The sequence below is a fragment of the Pteropus vampyrus genome, unplaced genomic scaffold (assembly GCF_000151845.1).
Source record: "Pteropus vampyrus isolate Shadow unplaced genomic scaffold, Pvam_2.0 Scaffold11, whole genome shotgun sequence".
In the NCBI taxonomy this organism is placed as follows: Eukaryota; Metazoa; Chordata; class Mammalia; order Chiroptera; family Pteropodidae; genus Pteropus; species Pteropus vampyrus.
Window position 1 is genome coordinate 6770804 of NW_011888792.1, and position 8138 is coordinate 6778941.

General features: G+C 32.2%; 1 pseudogene; it reads right to left on the bottom strand.

Moving 5' to 3' along the window:
- Positions 1-3363: 3363 nt before the first annotated feature.
- LOC111732159 lies at positions 3364-3481 on the bottom strand (annotated as a pseudogene).
- Positions 3482-8138: the final 4657 nt, after the last annotated feature.

The window sequence follows — 8138 nt, forward strand, 5'->3', positions numbered from 1 at the left end:
GTAAAAATTTAAAAATAGTCAAGTTGTTAATAACATAAATGGAAATATATATTGTCTATATTGGCCATATTAAATAATCAGCTCATTTCAACACATATATATTGAACATGTACTGTGGACCGAGGACTTGGCTTTTTTGAAAAGAAATTATTTTGGGGTCACTAAAAACCTTCTATTTTTTTAATGGAATTACTATCTTAAAAAGAGAACCAGTAATATAAATTACTTAATTTAAAAAACCACTCCCTGTGCTTTTGACCATGCACCTTATTAACCAAAAGATTTTGAAACTATAAGCTCTATGTAAAAATATTTATTTATATTCATATTTTTTTTTCACCATCATTGGCTATTTTAAGGAAAAATATACATATAGGTAAAGTTTAGCTGTTAATGATAGGGGATGTAAATCTTATTTTAGTAGTCATCTTTTGAGTTTCTATTTTTAACCCCTTCTTGTTCCATCTATATGTCATCTTGGTAATGACTTATGATATGTCTGACAAAGAATTCCTACTAGAAGTAGGAGATATTTCAGCTCTGTCATTTTTCTATGATTCCCTGATGTAAAAATTGTAGATAGTTTTTGTTCAGTCAGTAATTCTTTTGTCATTTTGCAAGGGATATTTTAATTAACATAAAATAACATTCTCTGGAAATCATTTGACCAGTTGCGTGAAAGTAACCAGCTATAGGTGAATAAAGGCAAAAGGGCACTCTCAAGGCCTCTAAATGAGGGAACTCTTATATACACCTGGTACAAGTATTTTTCCAATATTTCTGAAGAACTTATTAAAAAGTTCATGACAATAAGAATAACAAAGATTCTCAGAAGTCTTACTTCTGAGAATTTATGTTAAATAAGCTGTTTTACTGAAAACAGACAAAAGATTTTCTTTTAAAAATGAATAATTTGAAACTAATTAAAATTTTCAACAACTGAAAAATATGTAAACAATTCATATTCATTCACACCCTAGAATAATAGGCAGCCATTGACATGGTATTTCTAAAATATTTCATAACAATAAGAAATGCTTATAATAGTAAGTAAAAACAGCAGGATACAAAATTGTATATACAATTTAAAATATAAATGTAGGGAAAATTGTAAGTTAGTACATTTTATTTTTTCCTTTGTTCTGTCCTTTAAATTGAAAATTCACCACAATAAGCAAGTATTGCATTTATAAAAATAAAATTTTCTTATAAAATTATTTAAAAAATTAACCCTCATAATCCTGCCACCCTGAGATAACCATCATTAAAATTTTGGTTTCTTCTCTTTCAGTATTCTTTCTATGCATATTAATATAGTTGATATCATACTACATATACAATTACAGTATCCTGCTTTTGGATGTTAACATTAGAGAATAAGCACAAAATCAGTTTGTAATTGTGCTTAAGAGGTTTTTGAGTCAAATAGATATGGGATTAAGTCTTGATTTTGCCACCGACCAGCTGCATCACAGAGAACTGTGTTTGGTTGCAATTAATTAAAATTTAACTTCTGTGACTTAGTCTCACTGGTTAAGGGACTTAGACAAACATGGGCTAGTGAAGTCTCAAGAACTTCATCAAGGTCAAGCCTTCTACCATTCTTAGTTTGTGGTTTTCAGCCTTTGTTACAAGATGACTGCTACACATAACAGGCATTACATGCTCAGTTGGGATAAGGGAAAAGATGAAGGCCAAACAGCTGGAAAGGTTCATTCTAGTTGAGTCTTCCTTTAGAGTGGCAATTTCTGCTTAAATTGCATTGGTCAGAATTAGGCACATGACCATCTTCAATTGTGTTAGTCTGGTGGATGAGTATTTTTAGCCGAGCACATTGCAACCCCAAACAAAATTCTGTTCTTAAGGATGAAAGGAGAAAAGATTTTAGGTGAGCAACCAGCAGAGATGACACCATAGTTATATAACCCCTCAGCAAACCACTTAGCCTTGCTGAGATTCAGCTTTTTTACATTTGAAATGGGATCAAAAAGGTATCTCATGGGGTGGTTGTGAGGATTTAAGCCATGAAAAATGATTGGCACAATGCCTACCATACATAAACATTCAAGAAATTTCAGCTATTATTTACTCAACCTCATAAACATCATATGGATGTCCCTCAATTTCATTGACAATGTTAATTTATTTTGGTTATTTTATATCTATATCTCTTCTACTTAATAAATAATTGTATTTATGTTTAAGTTAATGCTGCTATGAAAAATTCGTGCTTAACTTTTCCTTCAGTTTCTATTATATTCTTAAGAAAAGTCCATAGAAATTAAATTCATGGATAGAGAAGTTTAAACAATTTAAAAACCTTTCATTCATCTTGATGGTTTGCTTTCTAGAATGTTTTTTTACACAATTTTTTTCCACAACAGTCCTAATTTTACCATGTCTACTCACATTCTAGTACACCATGTCCACGCGTGGCCCATAAAATTCTCTCACATGGAGCTAGCTCTCTGTGTCCATCTCCCCTTTTGGCTTTTGAGATGGGAAAAAATGATGGAAACTTTAGAAGACACATATTTAATGTGGCAAGTCTCCTTTAGCTAGTCCTGGATCACTCCATGAGGCCACCTTCAGCTGATGCCTGAACCTACTCCTCTGCCTTCCCTTTCAGGGACATTACATGAGCAAGAAATAAATTTCTATTGCAGCAGTTCTTCGCTCAAGGCCCATGCACCTTTAAGGTGTCCATAGATAGAATACAGGGGGCCTGTGAACTTGAAATGGTAAAAATTATTTCTTTCATTAATGTCTTTACTGCAATTTAGCATTTTCTTCTATTATGAATATGGGCAACTGGTGGCATTAGCAACACTTGTGACAGGTATTTTTTATATCATACTACAATTATTGCAGGTACCTGAAATTTAATTAATACTCATTAAGACTGAAATTATGGTAGTAATTAAACCTGCTGCTATATTTTGTTATTTAGTGTTTTAATAAACAATTTCATTATTATATCATAGTTTATTTTAATATTTCATGGCTTCATTTGAATATAATTGTTTTCTTTTGAAATCTTTGAAATTTTATCTATGTATTTAAAAACAGTAATCGGTTACCAGACAGCTAATGTGGCTCTGGTACAAAAAGTTTAAGAATGCCTGTTTATATTATGGTTGAGCTATTTTACATTTTTGGGTCTTTCGTTAAACCTTTTAGCATTACCCTAACTTATACAAGTAATGAATGGTGCTGTAATGAATGGTGCTGTTGGGATTTGGGTGAGGTTTTTGTAAAGTTAAATTTGATTTCATCACATATATGTACATATTTCATACATAAACTATGAGATTATCATATTTGTTGCAGGTGGTTTTTTTGTTTGTTTGCTTGCTTTTTTAATGCCTACAGCACCAGTCTTCCTAGGTGGTCTCCCATCCAAGTACTAACCAGGCCCGACCCTGCTTAGCTTCAGAGATCAGAAGAGATCGGGGGTGTTCAGGGTGGCATGGCCATAGATGTTGCAAGTGTTTTTTTACCAGCTCTTGTTTTGTCTTTTAATTTTATAATGTATGATATATAATATTCAAATGTGTTTATGTGGTCAACTCTATCAATCTCTTTTTATGAGATTTTATACTACTTTCTCATTTAAAAAATCCTTCCCCAACCAAAAACTGGTTACAAAGTACCAACATTGCTCACCCAAGAGGGTGTACCATTTACACTGTAGTCCACATGAAAACAATCTCTGACTTGTGCAGCACATAACTCGTGCAACGATAATCAGCAACCTCAATTTGTTAAACACCTACCGATGTATTTTTATATATATTTAATTCTTTAATCCATTTGAAATATATTTCATTCTGTGATGTGAGATGGAGAAAAAAGATAGATAATTTTTCTAACACCAATATCTGAATAATTTAATTCTTCTACCTCTATTTCCTTGGGAACATATTAAGTTCTTTAATATATATGGGTCTGTTTTTGAACTGTTTCATCTTGAACCATTACCAAATTTTTAAATAATTGTTAATTTTATAATATAGTTTAATAGCTGGTTGGGCAAGTTTCCCTTTATTACTTATAATTTTTAAGGTTTTGATATTCTGAAAAAATATTCTTCTAGAATGTGCTCTCAGCAGAATGGAATTTTGACAGTTGCAGGAAAAACCTGAATTGCCAAATCAAGGATGACTACAAGATTTCTTTGTATATTTAGCCCCAAAGTAAATGTACTTATGTTTTACCCACAAATTTATGAGTGACCTCGCTTTGGCTTTTTCTACTTAGACTTAATGGTGTGGTAAGAAGAGCTCTAGAATGAGTCAGAAATCTTTGACTTACACTATCATTAATTCTTTCCAGGTGTCTAACCTTAGACAGGTTGCTTATTGTCTTAGACTCTTAGTTTCCCGCTGGGTAAATGTGAGTATAATATCAATTCTATCTATTACACAGGGCTGCTGTGAAGAGGAGATATTTAATATCTCTTTAAAAACTGTAAAATATTATAAGCAACAGATTATTATTTAATTAAAGTTACTGTTTTACTGGAGCTAGAGAGGTATTTACTGTTGCCTACATTTGTATCACCACATTCTCTAGAGCAGAATTTGATATAAGACAGATACATCTTGGATATTTTCCAAGATTTAGTTTTACTGGAGAAGCTAAAAAGATCTCATTATAAGTTAGTCCCATGACATGAACTCTGAGAATGGTATTAGACATAGGTTACAATTTATGTATTTTCCAGTGTTTGAATAGGGTAATTGGAGGAAAAAAATTAATAACCTGAACTGACATGACCCCAAGTTAATATTTGTGGACGGATGCTAAGAGTAAGTTATACTAAGAAAATGAGAGCCTGGTTTTAGTTGCATAAAAGAGGAAACTTTTGGAATAAGGGTCAAGATTCCAAATGGTTCAGAGTTGTCACATTTATATGCGTCAAAGTCTAGTTTCGCAAGGAGTTTAAGTGCAAGGTGGAACACGGTGGTGATATCTTCAGTAACATTTATTGCAGAGCTGCATTTTATTTCCTTGCAGAACAAACACATTCCTTGGAGACAGTGTATAACACAGGATGTCTTCCGAAATTGTATGTACAAATTGTGATTGATATGTTTCCACTCTAAAATTATCATTATGTTTATACAGTCTATGCTGTTGTTGTAGAGAGAATTACCATAAGCATCAACAGGAGAAATGCATTTCCCTTTGAAATGATACCAATACTGTAAATATGTTTACAAAAAATGAAGTGCATTCTTTAAACAGACTCCATGTGCGGTCTTCTGTTGCTCTCTTTAAAATAAGACAAATTTTAAATCAGTTATAAGGAGAAATTGTGAGGGAACTAGCATTTTAGGGACTCCTACTAGGTGTCACTCACACACAAGTAGAACGTTATAATCATAGCATTAAATGCTTCCACATATAATAGTTTTGCAAGTTGCTTTCTAAGTTTACCAATGTTAACTTTATAAAGCAGAGACAGTTTTCTATAGTGTGCAGACTCTAGTCAGCAAAACTGGGTTTGGAAATCAGTTCTGGCTCTTTGTAAAAATTTCTTGACCTCTCTAAATTTAAGCTTGATTTTCCGCTTTAAAATAGGGACAATGCTACTACTACTAATGGTATAGGACTATGGGTGAAAGAGAGGTGAAATGGAATGCACTTGGTTGTTGTAAAGGATGCAACACATCTTATCAATGCAAAAGGCTTAATGATGAGACAATCTCTGCACCCCTCAGCTGAGCTATAGTGGCTACATGAAGATTTCTTCCATGAAACAAGGGAGATGGCTTATTCTCAGTAATCAGTGAGAACATTCCAGAAAGGATTATGTTAAAACAATCTACAAGTTCTATATGTTTCCTTTACAAATTTTTTGAATTACAGAGCTTTTTCATCTCATGGGATAAGCAAGTGAGTAGCTTTCTAGAGGTGGTGTAGGGTGGAGCTTGTGATAACATCTCTGAGAGAGCAAAGCTGTTTGCTTCTAATGCAGACTTTTACATTTTGTTGCTTTTGTTATTTCTTTAATGTTGGTTATCTTTCTCGTGGGAAAGATCGCTAAATCTAACTACTCATTCTACGTTTCATAACTCACGTTCTTCTACGAAATACTAAGATTGTTTTTCAGAAATGTTTAAATCATTAAATACAATGAATATTGGCATTGTAACCATCCCTAAGAACCACAACTCCAATATTTCTAAATGCTATTTTTAACAACACAGATTGTCTAAAGGTGTGCTTAATCAATTCTGAAAAGTTGTCTCACATTCATGCCTCTCATCTACCTCATACCATGAAAGCAGAAAAATAATTCATTTCTTTTATTTAAAATTCTTCCTTCTTCCAAGTCATTGCTTTTGTTAAATTATCTTCATAATATGAGACTTTTTGTTGTTGTTGTTGAATGAAGGTCAAAAGAACATGACTTTTAATTTTTTTAAGTTAATACATTTCACAAATTTTTGCTGCATTTATAGAAAACATTAAGAAAAAAACCCTCATGGATAGTCTGACCAATCTGCGTCAGTATTCTTTTGTATGTACACAATTGGAAACAAGTAGTTGAAATCAAGAGGGAAAACAAAGAATGAGAGCCATTGGGTTCTCCGTTGTATGTCTGTTCTATGAGCAGACAGATCAGGATTTATTCATGAGAAACTGCTGTCTCGTTTTTCTCAAGTATCCTAAGGTATCTTTGCTTGTAAGGATATTCTAGAAACACACTGATAATCTTATTTGAAGCTTTCTACTTTCCAGTTTGACTCCAGGAACCGTGTCACATATTTACTGTCATTTGTCTGCATGTTTATAGTGTTCAGAATTTACTGCACAGAGAAACCTATTGCTTCCTTGTTTAGCACTTATGATCGTACGTGACTTTCAACTTTTCAAAGTGCTTTCATAAATAAAGTGAAAAGTAACAATTTCTCTGTTAGAGTTACATTGTCATATGCATCCAGTTAAGGCATTAAGGAAGTTAAAATAAAACAATTTCAAAATAATTTTTAAATGTTCAAGGTCTGTTTAACAGTATCGGGTAAACCTGACATTACTGGATCATCTTTTCACTCAATATATGCAGTGTGTTCACACAATACTTCATAATTTGCTGTCTAATTTTACTTGAAATCTTTCTAAAATCTTGATTTTCTAGGCTAATGAGGATCTGAAATAGAATGATTGAGCTCACTTTACAGATCACTCAATGACCATACTTCAGCACTTTAAGGAATAGTCCTAACTTTTCTCTTGAAGGTTTAACATTTACGAGAGCAAATAGAATGAGTGTCTTATTTGAACATCTCTCTTATTTATAATCTAAAAAGGATTATTTTAAACCAATGAAATAGCTGAAAGAAAATCAAAGTGGTAATGATAATAATTTATTAAGCATTTCCTATTTGTAAATTCCTTTTCAAGGTACTTAACATGCCTTAAGTCATTCCACTCTCTTAACAATCCTGTGGGAAAGTTCTATTGTTATGCCCTTTTTATAGATGAGGAAACTGAGGCACAGTTTCCTCCTTATCTATAAGAAGACCAACTTGCCCAAAATCAGATGGTAAAACATGGCACTTGTTTTGACTAAAAAGCCTGTTTAAGAGATGGAAAACTTCATCTTTGCAACTAATGAATTTCTTTAAATATTTCAAGTAGTAAGATGCCTAAAAGAATATATGAGCAATTTAGGATTGTCTTGTGCATACCATAGATCTGGAGCATTTTGTGCAATTAGGACTAACTGTATGATCTTAGACAAATTTCTTGATTGCTTATAATTTCAGTTTTTTATGTCTGCCATATTGTCAATATTAATATTGATCTGTAAGAATTAAGATGGAACTAATAAACATGTAAGGACCCAATAGCACCAGACTTATTTTAGATTCTTCATAAATATTATTTTAATTTTCTCCTTTCTGCAGAACCAATACCAAAATTATATGATACTTTGGTTGTCACACTGCACTGAAAATTCATATCTAACTTATTGTAATTTTTTTATTTAAGTATATTTGCTCTTAAATTTGTCATGCTTAAATATCTCATTTTATAACTGAACCCCATCTCATAATTTAACTTATTGTTTCTATAGTCTACACCAAATATCTCTTTAATATTACAGCTTCTGTCAGATTCAATAG